Source organism: Phascolarctos cinereus, unplaced genomic scaffold (assembly GCF_003287225.1).
Source record: "Phascolarctos cinereus isolate Bilbo 61053 unplaced genomic scaffold, phaCin_HiC Scaffold_4;HRSCAF=312, whole genome shotgun sequence".
Taxonomy (NCBI): Eukaryota; Metazoa; Chordata; class Mammalia; order Diprotodontia; family Phascolarctidae; genus Phascolarctos; species Phascolarctos cinereus.
In genome coordinates, this window is record NW_027555847.1 from 135,165,761 (window position 1) to 135,179,140 (window position 13,380).

Consider the following 13,380-nt stretch of genomic DNA (forward strand, 5'->3'; position numbering starts at 1 on the left):
CCATTCCCAGAATTGAATGTTTTCTCACAAAACAGAAATTGGACTAGACCCATGACCAAATAGAAACAAAGCCAGCTCCAGAATTCGGTCACAAGATGTAGTCAGTGTAGTTCCCTCAGTTCCCACAATTAACCACTTGCTGTCCTAATCCCCTCAAGGTCAACTTAAAAGGAGATCTCCAATGGAATGTCCAAAGTACCTATGCTTGGCCCTGTGCTATTTGACATTTTTATCACTTATTTGGATAGAAGAAGAGATGGCATAATTATAAAATTTGCAAGTGACACAAAGGAACAGGCAGGATGAAAAAATATTTCGATGGGCTCAAATTAGGATAGATCTGCTTAAATGAATATGGAATGTCATTGATATAAATACTTTCTCCAGTGAAACAATCTCAACCCATCCATGCCCTTTCTGTGTCTAAGATCAAATTCAACAGGGGTAAGTGTAAAGTTTTATACTTTCAAAAAAAAAAAACCCAAACAACCTCTAAGTACAAAATGGGAGAAAGTCCTTCTTTGTTTGCTGAAACAGATCTGGAGGAGTGGGTGGGAAAGAACTGAGATTTTTAGTGAACTTTATGAGTTAATAGTTTGATATGGCAGCTGTGAAAACTAACATAATCTTGGTCTTCATTAATAGAGAGAAGGCGTCTACCAGAAATACAAAGACGATAGTATTGCTGTACTCTGTCCTGGTCAGATCACATCTACAATACTGTGTTTGGATATTGCGCATCGTATTTTAGAAAGAACGCTGACACAGCTGATGAGTATTCAGGGGAAGGCAAGGAGGGAGGTAAAAGACCTCACGTCACAACACAAAAGGGTTGACTGGCTGAAGAAACTAGAAACGTTTAGCCTAAAGAAGAAAAGATTGAGAGAGACAGCATTGCTGTCTTCAAGTATTTGAAGCATCTGTAACATTGGAAGAGGACAGATTTATTCTGCTTGGCCTTAGTGGACAAAGCTAGGAATAGTGGAAAAAAGTTGCAGGGAGGCAACCATAGACTTGATATGTGTAAGGAAAAATCTGACAATTAGTGCTGTCCACAAGAAGAATGAGCTGCTATGGGAGGCAGTGGATTCCCCTGCCCTAGAGGATTCCTCAGGTAGGTCACAGCACAGATTCTTATGAGGTACAAGTTGATGAAAGTGGCCTTCGAAGTCCCCTCTGAGATTCTGTGGAATACTTCTGATTATACCAAAGTGAATTAAATGAATGAGAGGAAAGTAAAAAGTGAATCCCCCTACACAGGTACAGAGGCCTCATTAACTCCTCCAATCTGACATCTAAAGAGACAACTCAGCAAGACGGTCCAGGAAAAAGCGACCTAGGAAAAAACCACCGACAGTGCTCCAAAACAGGGTGGCCGTTGGAGGGTCTCTGGAGGTCAGTGCTTACAAAAAGGCAGGGATCTAGGGAACGTCTGAATTATGAAAAATAGCAAATTTTTTGAGAAAGGGAGTCTTTTCAAAATGGAGTGAAAGGAAGACAAATGTGCATTTCATACATTATCCTTGAGGAACATCCAGATATACCCTTCCTGTAGCACATAAACAGTTCAATTCAACTTGACATTGATTGGCACTTATGTATGTGTGCAAGGTAGTGTACTAAAAATACAAAGCATGGAAAGCAACACTGTCCCTTCCCAGTTCTTAAAAAGTTACAGTCAAAAGGAGGAATGACATGTACACATGATTCAAGGTATAATGTCCCTGAAGTCCAAAGCAGGATGCAAAGTATTCCAAGAAAATTCGAAGAGAACACTTTCAGCTGGAAGGTTAGGGGTGAAGGTAAAATCAAGGAAGGCTTTGGGGAAGACAATGGCCTAGGAGAAAGAAAAAGACTGCAACAGGGGAGATACAGAATGAACAATCTTAGTAGAGAATAGATTGTGCTAACAGCAAAGGTGGGAGAGTGCTGGACAAGGCCCGAGTACAGCTAGAGTCTAGTTTAGCTGGAACATAGGTTATATGAAGGGCAGCAATGGGAAATAATTAGGCCATGGAGGATTTTAACTACCAGATGAAGACATCTAAATATTAACCTATAAACTACTAAAGGTTTTTCAGCAGAGGAATGATATAGCAGGAATCGTGAATTAAGAACTTTTTATCAGGAGGATTAGAAAGGGGAGAGACAGGAGGCAGGATGACCAGTTAGGAGAGTATTACAATAGCTTAGGAGAAGAGAAGGCCTGAGCTATGACGACCTGATAGGTCAGAAAGATACTGGTGCCAGTATGAGAGAATTTGAAGAGGGCTTGGCAACTTTGCAGCAAAAAGTTGAAAAGGAGGCAATGTGGTCTACAAAAGAGAGCGAATTTGATTTGGAGTCCTAAGGCATGAATTCAAATATCAGATATGCCATCCTTACTCTCTTGTATAACACAGTCACTGCACCTCTATGGACCTTTTTTCCTCATCTGTAAAATGAGTTGGACTAGATCTAAGCTCTAAATCTATGATCCTATGGCTCTCAAATTTCTAGTCTGGGCGATTAGGAAGACTGGTGCCATTAGAAACAGAGAGGTTAAGGAGGAGTTAGGTTTTGGAGAATATGGTGAATTACAGTTTAGATATGTTGAATTTAAGGGGCAAAGGGTCAGATGTTCAATAGGCAGCTGGAAATGTGAAATGCTATTCGAGGGAGTACATGAGTTGGATATACAGATTTTTGGAGTAATAACTAAAGTGACAGAAGTGGAGGAGATCAGGAGAAAAACTATACAGAGCTTTAGAGGATGCTCACATCTGGTGGCCAGCATGAAGATGAAGTACTGGCAAAAGAAACCAAAGAAAGAATGGTCAGACATGTAGGAGCTGAACCAGGAGAGAACAACATCATGGAAGCTAAGAGAGAAAGGAGATGTAGCAGGCACTACAAAATATCCTCTTTCCCTTGGCCTCATTTATGAGGATCTTTCCTGAAATAGCTCTGAGGTAATTTGAATAATGCAGCCCAGCTGCATCTATTAGACGGAGATGGAAATAGAAAAACAGGAAGGAAGCACTCTCTACACATTCCAAGACCAAGCTATGGATTGATGACTGACTATCTGGGAAATTAGGGGAGAGAGGAAGCAAACAACACTGACTCACTGTAACCCTGTAATTGGCTTGAAAATACTCATTTGAACACTGTAATTAAGCATTTTTAAAAGCTATTCTCTATCATGTATTCAAGATACAAAGACAAAACAAAGAGTTCCTGCCCTCAAGAAGTTTACATTCTAAGAGGAGAAAACATTTGCACATATAAGTATATACAAGATACATACAAAGTAGATTCAATATATATGTTTGTGCATATACATGTACATATATATGTCTGTGTATGTATGTCTCTGTGTGTGTGTGTGTGTGTGTATGTGTGTGTATGTATATATATGTATGGATGGATGTATGTATATATCCAGGCTTAACTGCAGCCTTCTTCTGGGGGGGAAGGGGAAGGGAAAAAAGAACAAAGTAAAAGGTGCATAGCACAGGGGCAGCTAGGTGGCGCAGTGGATAGAGCACCAGCCTGGGAGTCAGGAGGACCTGAGTTCAAATATGGCATCAGACACTTACTAGCTAGCTGTGCGACTTAATCCCCAATGCCCCCCCCACCAAAAAAAGTGCACAGCAGAGGACAAAAGAAAACTCACATGGAAGCAAAGAAACGATGGACAGGTCTGAACACAATGTGTAGTATTTATTATATAGGCTTTCTTGAAATGGAAATTTATTGCTGTATATTTTGAATCTTCTTACTTTCTGCTGTGCATATGGTAATGCTTTTTTTCTTTTCTTATTGCGTATTTAAGTTTTAGCATTTAAGTTTAAAATTAAAAAACAAAAACAAAGTAGATACAAGGTAACCTTAGAGGGGAAAGCACCAGCAGCTGGAGGAACCAGGAAAGGTTTCTTGTAGAAGATGGTGTTTGAGTCAAGCTTTAAATGAAGAAAGTCAGAAGGCAGGAGAAAGCATTTCTGGTTTGAGAGACAGACAGTGCAAAGACAAGGAGATGGAGAGTCAGGTAGGAAGAATGCAAGGAGGCCAGTTGGGCTGAACTGTAGAGTGTATGAGAAGACTGGAAAGGTAAGAAGGCGCTAGGTTGTGAGAAGCTTTAAATGTCAAAAGATGAGTCTACGTCAGATCCTAGAAGTAACAGGAAGTCACTGGAGTTTACCGACTGAAGACTGGGTAGATGGGAAGGGAACACAGTCACATCCACAGTTTAGGAAACTTTTTCAACTTTCTGAGTTCCCAAGATGTGAGATCTTCATTACTCCATAATGAACCAGAAGACCTTGGAGTTTATAATTTGGGAAGAAAAATGCGGGAAAAAGAAAGCCTGTCTCATCAACATCTTCTTTCCTTAGGGGTTATCAGGAAAGAAATGTAACTGACAAAATAATTTTTTCCAAAGCTAGCCCAATACAACGTTGGCCCAAGCCATTTTCAAAACCTTGTAACACTTTGATATTATAAATAAACTAAAGTAGTGGATAAAGCACCGTCCCTGAAGTCAGGAGGACCTGAGTTCAAATGCGGCCTCAGACCAAACACTTGACTTACTAGCTGTGTGACCCTGGACAAGTCACTTAACCCCAATTGCCCCCCCCAAAACAAAACAAAAACCCCCCAAAAAACAGAAACTAAAATAAAATTTTATTAATTTTCAATGTGAAATTTCATGAAAGAAGATGCCACACCATAAATCTTGTTGGGAAATTTTTAAAAAATAGGTTTTCTACTTTTACTACACCTAACCTCTTTAATTATATCAGCTAGTTCTAAATCCCTATTAATTAGAGACATACAAATTAAAACAACTCTGAAGTACCATCCCACACCCATCAGATTGGCTAATATGAAAGAAAAGGAAAATTACAAACATTGGAGGGGATGTGGGAAAATTGGGACATTAATGCATTGGTGGAGTTGTAAACTGATCCACTTATTCTGGAGAGCAATTTGGAACTATGCCCAATGGGCTATAAAACTGTGTATACCTTTTGACCCAGCAATGCCACTACTAGGTCTGTATCCCAAAGAGATTTAAAAAAAAAAGATTTTTATGTATGAAAATATGCATAGCATCTTTTTGTGGTAGCAAAGAATTGGAAATAGAGGGGATGCCCATCAACTGGGGAATAGCTGAACAAGTTGTGGTACACGATTGTGACGGAATACTATTTTGCTATAAGAAATGATAAGCAGGATGCTTTCAAAAAAGCCTGGAAAGATTTACATGAACTGATACAAAACAGAAGTCAGCAGAACGAGGGGAACATTGTACAATGTTGTATAATTATCAACCGTGAAGGACTTAACTATTCTCAGCAATACAATGATACAAAATAATTCTGAAGGATTTACGACAAAAAATGCTATGCAGTTCAAAGTATACTTCCTTACTTGAACTCATAACCCCTTTCCCAGACACCAGAATATCTTATGTTAATCTATTTTCATGGCTGCCACCTTAGTCAAGGCCCTCATCACCTCTTATCTGGACTATCTGTACTAAATAGTATTGTACTAATACTCTTTTTTTTCTCCTTCCCTTTTCTAAAAAAAATTGGTTTTTATGATGTCTTGTTTTTTATGTTATCTCTCCTTTTCCAGGGAGCCAGCCCATATAACAAATAATATTTTAAAAAAAGAAAAGGAAAAGAGGGGAAAAAAATCAGTATAACTGATCAAAACACTGGAAAAGGTTTGAAAACATGCAACTGCAACATTTATATACTTCCCACCCTCTCTCTGTAGATAGGAATGTCCTCTCATTGCTCTTCTGAGCTGCGTGCATCCTACTCAAAGATGTCAAAATTATTTTCCTATGGTATCAATCTGACCATTTTACTCCTCTACTCAATAAACTTCAAAGTTTGCTATTGCTTCTGAGATATCAAACATAAGCTTCTATGTTTAACTTCTAAAGTTTTTCACATTCTAGCCCCCATCCAGCTTTTTTCGACCTTAGTAAAACATTATCCCTTTCCTGCATTCTACAGAACAGTCCAATTAGCTTCCTTACTGTTTCTAACACTGGCTATGGAGTGAGAGTATCCAGGCTCAAATTTCACTTCTGAAATGACTTATTCATGACCTTGGGCAACTCACTAAAACCTCATAGTGGTTTAGTTTCTTTGTAAAATTACGGGGTTGGAGGTCTACTTTCTGCTTTGGATTTATGATTCTATGAGCTAGGTGGCTGGTCAGTTCAGATATTGCACAGTGAGAGGTTTGAAGAAAATCATGCTCCTCACTGACTCCTTAAAAAACAACAAAGAGAAATACCAAAGGAAAAAAAAGCTTGAGGACACAAGAAAATAAAAATAAGTCAGAAAATTACTTAAGTGAAAGAAAAGTGATGATTCAATTAAACAATACTATCAAGAGACAGAATCAGATAAAATACCAGAAATAGCACAAATGGAAAAACAAACAAGGCCATGTATCGCCAAGTCTTTAACTTCACTAAATGTGCCCTTTGATACCAATAAGGCCAAATAAAAGCTTTAAGTAAAAAAAAAAATACAAGTTAACATTAATAGATGCTTTTTAAAATCTGGGAGTAAAGAAAAGAACCAACATGGAAATGTAATATAAAAACTGAAAGGACAGGATCAACCCACAATAGATCTGATTATAGCAGAAAACAGAAATAAAAGCAAAGAAAGACCAACTACAGGAAGTAGAGACACCCCCCCCCATGCTAAATTATCTAAACATGCATAATCAACTGATTGATCCTAGTTTGGAGGGTAGGAAAAGTCAAGATGCAGCAATATCAGAAAATTTAGAAAAAACAAAAATAGTATGAAGCCAATACTCCAGGAAATTTTCAAAGAAAACTTTCTAGAATTAGAACAAGTTAGGATGTAAAAATAGAAAGTATCCACAGGACTCAGACAAGGAAAAAGCCAAGATCTTATACTTTTAGAGACACTATAAACTCCAACATAGAGATACTACAGACTTCCAGAGGAAAGTCAGAAATTACTCACAAAGAAACCATTATCAGGATCACAGTGGACTTCAAGGGATCAGAAGAGAAACTGGAACATAATACATACAAAATTAAAATCACAAGCCTATGAACCCAATACCTAGCAAAACAAAGTATGCTGTTTTATGTAAAAAACAGTTTTTGAAAAATTTGCAAAGTATGCACTTAATGAAACCTGAGAGGCCCTGCTAGCAAAAAAGATCAGTACTTAAAACAAATCACACCTCTAAAATTAAGAGAAGCCAGCTGCCACTATTGTGAAGACTCTGAAAGTATTGTGTTGGCCAAATCACTAAATGGTTCACAAGAGTGAACCAGTGAGGAAGGGTGGGGAAGGAGGAAAGGAGAAATGCCAGATGGGAGCAAGGTAATCTCCAAAGTGAAGTCCCTGTCTTTGTTAAAGGGGAAGGCTGGATTAAAAAAATCTACAAGTATATTAGGGCAGTTAGGTAGCCTGGTGGATAGAGCACAGGGCCTGGAGTCAGGAAAACTCATCTTCCTGAGTTCAAATCTGGCTTCAGACAATTACTTGCTATGTGACCCGGGGCAAGTCACTTAATCCTGTTTGCCTCAGTTTCCTGATCTGTAAAATGAGATGGAGAAGGAATGGCAAATTACTGCAGTATTTTTGCCAAGAAAACTCCAAATGGGGTGATGAAGAGTTGGACTGACTGAAAATGTCTCAACAGCAATAGGTATATTAATTTAAGACAAAGTACTTCGTTTAGACTGTTTTTTTTTAAATTAAGTTCAAGTTAACAACTGAAAGAATTTTTAAAATGTATCTTTCTGATAAAATTATTGAAGCAAAGTTGTAAAGCTGTAAATTATCCAGTAATGACAATTATTCTCCAATAATGACAATTAGCCTTATAGATTGCTTCAGCTGAGCCTCACAGCCAACTGTGAGGTAGATGTGACAGGGTTTTTAATCCTCATTTTACAGATGAGAGACTAAGGCTCTGAGAAGAGAAATGATTTGTCCAGGATCAAATTAAAGTAAATTTTGAAGGTGGGATTTGACCCCTGGTCTTCATGACTCCCAGGTCTATCACTGTATTCACTACACTATGCTTCCTGGAAAAAAAAAAAGAAGAAAAAAATGTGCTAAGTGGAACCTTTTTATTAAATAAATGGAAGAAGGCCAAAAGAAAAAAAATGATTTATTTACAGGGATAGGAACTGGACTTGTGATTCCACTGATACAGGGAAGTCAGGTCAGCAAACTCCCTCCACTGTGCAGGCTACCAGAACCTTCTCTGCAACTGGGTTAGAAAACCATCTAGAGCAGAAGGGTCCAGCTTGTGCCCCCCAAAACTTTCTGGCTGCAGCCACAATCAGATTAAAATATAACGGGGAAACGTTTAATAAAATAAATAAAATTACAGTGCAACACAATGTTAATTTGTGGTTTTCTAAGACAATATGCAACCTGTAGGGAATCCCTTTCTTTGAGTTTGACACCACTGGCCTTGAGCACTGACAGATAACTTGCCCAGGGTCACACAGCCAGATGTGAAAGTGGGATCTGAACCCAGGTTTTTACCTGATTTAGCTCTTCAGTACAATGCAAATCAAAGCCTATAGAATTAAAAGGGGAAAAAATGGGGAAAGCATGTTTATTGTAAATATTTATCAAAAAAAGGTCTGATGTCAAGAATCTATAACTTACATTTACACAGAACTTTACAGCTTGTAGGCTGTTTTACATACATAATCTCTTTTGTGGCTGTTTATATTAAGAACTGTGATCCTTGGCTCTTAAAAAGACCATTAAGGTAACAAAGTCACCTCAAATTCAAGGAGTTCAAGTCTTATATTTAAAAGGCCAAATTCCTAAATTTTACTCAGAAAAAGTCCACCACTTCACTAACCTCCCCAGTATTTTCTGCTGATAGGAGAACAAAGCAGGAGACCTATATCAAGAGTACTAAAGAGGGGAAACTAGGTGGCGCAGTGGATAGAGCACCAGCCCTGGATTCAGGAGGACCTGAGTTCAAATCTGTCCTCAAACATATAACACTTACTAGCTGTGATCCTGGGCAAGTTACTTAACCCCACTGCCTACCGCCCCCTCCCCCCCCAAAAAGCACTAAAGAAAAAAAATAAGACTTTTAGGATACAGTTAGCTAGATGAAGATATGGCCCCTAGCCCAAGCAGAAAATAGAAGCATTCTTTACTTATACCATATGTTTGGTCTGTCTGAAATTCTGGAATGCTTGTCAAAATCAGGACAATTTGCTCAAAAGTGCACGGTGAAATTTTATTCTCCTTGAAACAAACTCAATTACTTGGCAAAGATTCAAAAAAACCCAACAACAACCAAACCCCCCCCAAATTTTGATTCCTAAACTCAAGAACATTTGCTGCTTTTTGAGAGGCAGGGAAGAGGGGAAGGAAGCACCGTTCCTTTGAATAAACTGATCACATTAAAAGCTGAATTCAAAATTTTAAAATGTGTAATGAATCCCTTATTTCTATATTATCTTCATGTCCAAACGTTTCCCTTACTCATCCCTTACCCCACAAAGAATTGCCTCTAACAAAGAATTTTTTTTTAAAGAGAGAAAAAAGGTAGTTCAGCAGGCTGCTGGGTCAGATCAACCGTATCTAATCGTGTTTGAAATCTCTACTTCGACAGGCTTCCTATCTTGGCGAGGAGGGAGAGAGGAAGCCTCATTTTCTCATCTTTTCACTGAGGCTAACCTCGGTCATTACACTTACTCAGCATTCAGGGTCCTGACCCCTCACCATTTACACTGAGTAATCCTGATTCCATTTACTTAACTTTGTATCAGTTCATATATGATTTCCCACGCTTTTCTAAATTATTCATATTATGAAGTATTATTCCATTATGTTCGTGTACCACAATTTGTTTAATCATGTCCAAATTGATAAGCATCTATTTTGTTTTTAATTCACTACAAAAAAAGTGCTATTAGAGAAATCTGCAATTTAAGAAAAGATTCATGACATTGGCAGTCATTTTTTTAAAAACTCTGGTACTAACATTTGAGATTCTAATTCATTTAGAAAGTTTCCTCTATATATGATGAAGAAAACATTATATAAATGTGATTCTATAATGAGAAAGAAGTTGATTAAACAAAAAATTGTAACTTCTAAAATTCAGAAATTAGTTTCATAATTTAGATAACTAGAGAGAAACTCTTTTAACCTCATACAGTCATAAACAAGATCACTTAACATATCTTAACTGATCTAGGTCAAATCTAGGTCTTACATTTTAGCAAATCCAGCTTTGAGTCTTTTTCCTTTTTTGGATTCAGTCTCTTGGGAACCTTCCTCCTTCTCACATTCCATGATGCTATAGGTTCTAAGCATCGCTATCATAATGCAAACTCAAAGAGGCAGGATGTTTGTATTTTATTTGACTAGTGTCGACACCCAAATATCTAGTTTTATATGCTCTGCACACAGTGCCAGTAAGGCCTGAATAAACCATTTGTTAATATCTTTCACAGAAACTCCACGTGGCAGAATTCCTATCGAGAGTCTACATCAAAGTTAATAACAGGTTAGGTTTTCTTTCTCACAATAGGCCACAGCAAGTTCTTTGGACACTTAATGCCAGCTTCTATCATATTCCTTTTTCTCCCACCAGCTTGTGGCATGGTTATGTTTGGCTCAATTGTAATCAGCACCGTGAAGTGTAAATGAACTCTTCTTCAACTGCTCTCAATGCACAGAAGAGAAGCCGCATGGTACCACCAGGACTCTACCCTAATTGTAGCAATCTTGGGGGCGGGAGGTGTTCTGCTTCCTGAGAGGCACATTCTCCCACAGGCCACACCTTTGAACTCTAGACTAGTACAATCTGCAAACTACTGTCAATAACCCTTAAGTCAGGAAAAGTCTACGCTCACAGAATCTTATTTTACTGAGACATACAGACAGAATAAAAACAGAAGTCAATTTTGCTGCTACAAAACATACAAGCTTCTAATTCAAAAATATTAATATTTCAAATTGCCTCCTTAGCAATCTTACCTATTCCTTTTGAGATTTCAGAAAAACCTGGAAAGACTTGCATGAACTGATGCTGACTCAAGTGAACAGAACCAGGAGAACATTGTACACAGTAACAGCAACACTGTGCAATGACCAACTTTGATGGACTTAGCTCTTCTCAGCAATACAAGGATCTGAGACAATTCCAAAAGACTCATGATGGAAAATGCTATCCACATCCAGAGAAAGAACAATGGAGTCTGAATGCAAATTGAAGCATACTGTTCTCTTTTTTTCCCCCTTTCTCGTGGTTTTTCCCTTTTGTTCTGATTCTTCTTTCACAACATGACAAATGTGGAAATACGTTTAATATGATTGTACATGTATAGCCTATGTTAGATTGCATGCCATCTTGGGGAGGGGTGAGGGAGAAAAAAAATTTAAATTCAAAATCTTATAAAAGAGAATGTTGAAAACTATCTTTATGTGTAATTGGAAAAAATAAAATACAATTAAATGGAAAAAAATAAAAATAAATGCTCTCCTGTGCTAATATCGGGTATATCATAAAACATACCAAAATATAATTTAAAAAAAAGAAAAAAAGCATTGGTTTTCTCTCCGTACTACTCCGCTTTTAAAATACAAATATTCTTGAGAAAGGTAGTAAAATGACATCATAATCAACATTGAGGACCACTACAGAACTCAACTAGTCCAACCCCCTCCTTATAAAGATGAAGAAACTGGGGTCCCAAGAGTGACCTGCCCAAGGTCACACTCACTTTCATTTACAAAGTACTTTCCTCACAAACCGCTTTGTGAAGTCTGCAGCACAAGTACCATTATTCTCATTTTTCAAATGAGGAGACTGAGGTTCTAAGAGATTAAATGACTTGTTAAAGACCATCTAACTGGTAAGTGTTAAGAACAAGATTTCATCTAGTTCTCATGACTCCAAGTTAAACAATTCTACTCATTACAGCACTCAGTACATTAAGTCATTAATATGAATGAACTTACCGCATTTTCTCATTCAGAGAAGACCTGGGCTTAATCGTATTGGGTACTTGAGGAGGGGCAGCTAGACAGCACATGAGATAGAGCACAGGAGTCCAGAAGACTTGAACTCAAATCCAGTCTCAGAAACACACTACTGTGTGACCCTGGGCAAGTCACTTAATCTTGTTTGCCTCAGCTTCCTGATCTGTAAAATGAGCTGGAGAAGGCAATGGCCAACCACTCCAGTATCTCTGCCAAGAAAATCCCAAAAAGGTCACGAAGAGTCAGAAACAAATGAACAACAACTTGAGGACAAAGAACTTTAAAAGACAGAATAGGTCCTAAAATAGCTCTACCTTGTTCATAATTATGTCTATGTCCAGTCCTGGTCATTTTATATATATATATACTTTGCTAATATATTTAAACATATATATATATATATATATATACACATATATGTTTAAATATATTAGCAAAGTATTGAAATCCTGTGCATTAATAAAATTTTTTAAATCATACTTCACTTTTATATCAAAGGACCATAGATTTAGAGCTGAAAGAGACCTTGGGAGCCTTAAATGAGACTAATTCTTACATTTTACAGATGGGAAACTGAGGCCCTGAGAAGTTAAGTGAACTCAGCAACACAACTAGTGTCTCAGTGTTCAGGGCCAGGTGTTTCCAAGTCCAACTCCAGCACTCTCTCTACTACAAAAATTAGGTCCAAAGAATTTTCAATTCAGTATCAGGCATCTTTTGTGTAACCTCTGTGCCCAGTACTAAGTAGAAAATAAATGCTTGCCAAAGATGCACACGACACCATCCCTGACCTTACGGAACTTACAGCTTCATAAGGGAGACAAGACCAAGAATCTAGAAATGGTGGAATATCAGGGTTGGGACAGATGCTATTAGGGAGACTCTGTAGATCACTAATCCAAACCTCTCGCTTTAGAGCAGAGGAAATGGAAACCCAGGCCACGGTACTCGCTGACAGTACCACAGATAAAGGTACTACCAGTGATCGAGCCAAGACCCGTGGCTAGCACACACTGCTGAGAACTGGTAAACAACACCAGGCAATGCACAGTTAATAGGGACAATGAGGGCTGCAGGAATTTTGTAAGAGAACTGAAAAAACCACAAAGTAGTCAAGAGAATTTTCTACAAGTCCAAGTGTCCAAGTGGTGGCTTTCCCTCCATGTGATGCTGCTTCTTATAGGAGGACTGTATAAAAAGCCAATGTATATAAGCTTCCAGATCAAGAAGAAATGGCTCAAATTAGAGTATTTATCACTAACAGGATATGAAAACATTCACTTAGCATGTCCCATCACATACCTTTAAGACAACAGAGAAAACAAACACAAGCATGTGATTCCTGTTG

At 37.9% G+C, this 13,380-nt stretch overlaps 1 protein-coding gene across 3 annotated transcripts in view; it reads right to left on the minus strand.

Moving 5' to 3' along the window:
- FAM234A (family with sequence similarity 234 member A) overlaps positions 1 to 13,380 on the minus strand; it is a 61,183-nt gene that overhangs the window by 31,414 nt on the left and 16,389 nt on the right. The window contains exon 1 of one of the 3 annotated variants that reach the window (XM_021006558.1): positions 10,261 to 10,338. The exons of 1 other annotated variant lie outside the window; for it this stretch is intronic. The gene's annotated coding sequence lies outside the window, so the exon portion shown is untranslated. Of the gene's footprint in view, positions 1 to 7,010; positions 7,031 to 10,260; positions 10,339 to 13,380 lie in introns of those variants that run through there. One more of the 3 variants, XM_021006559.1, reaches the window with a different exon arrangement.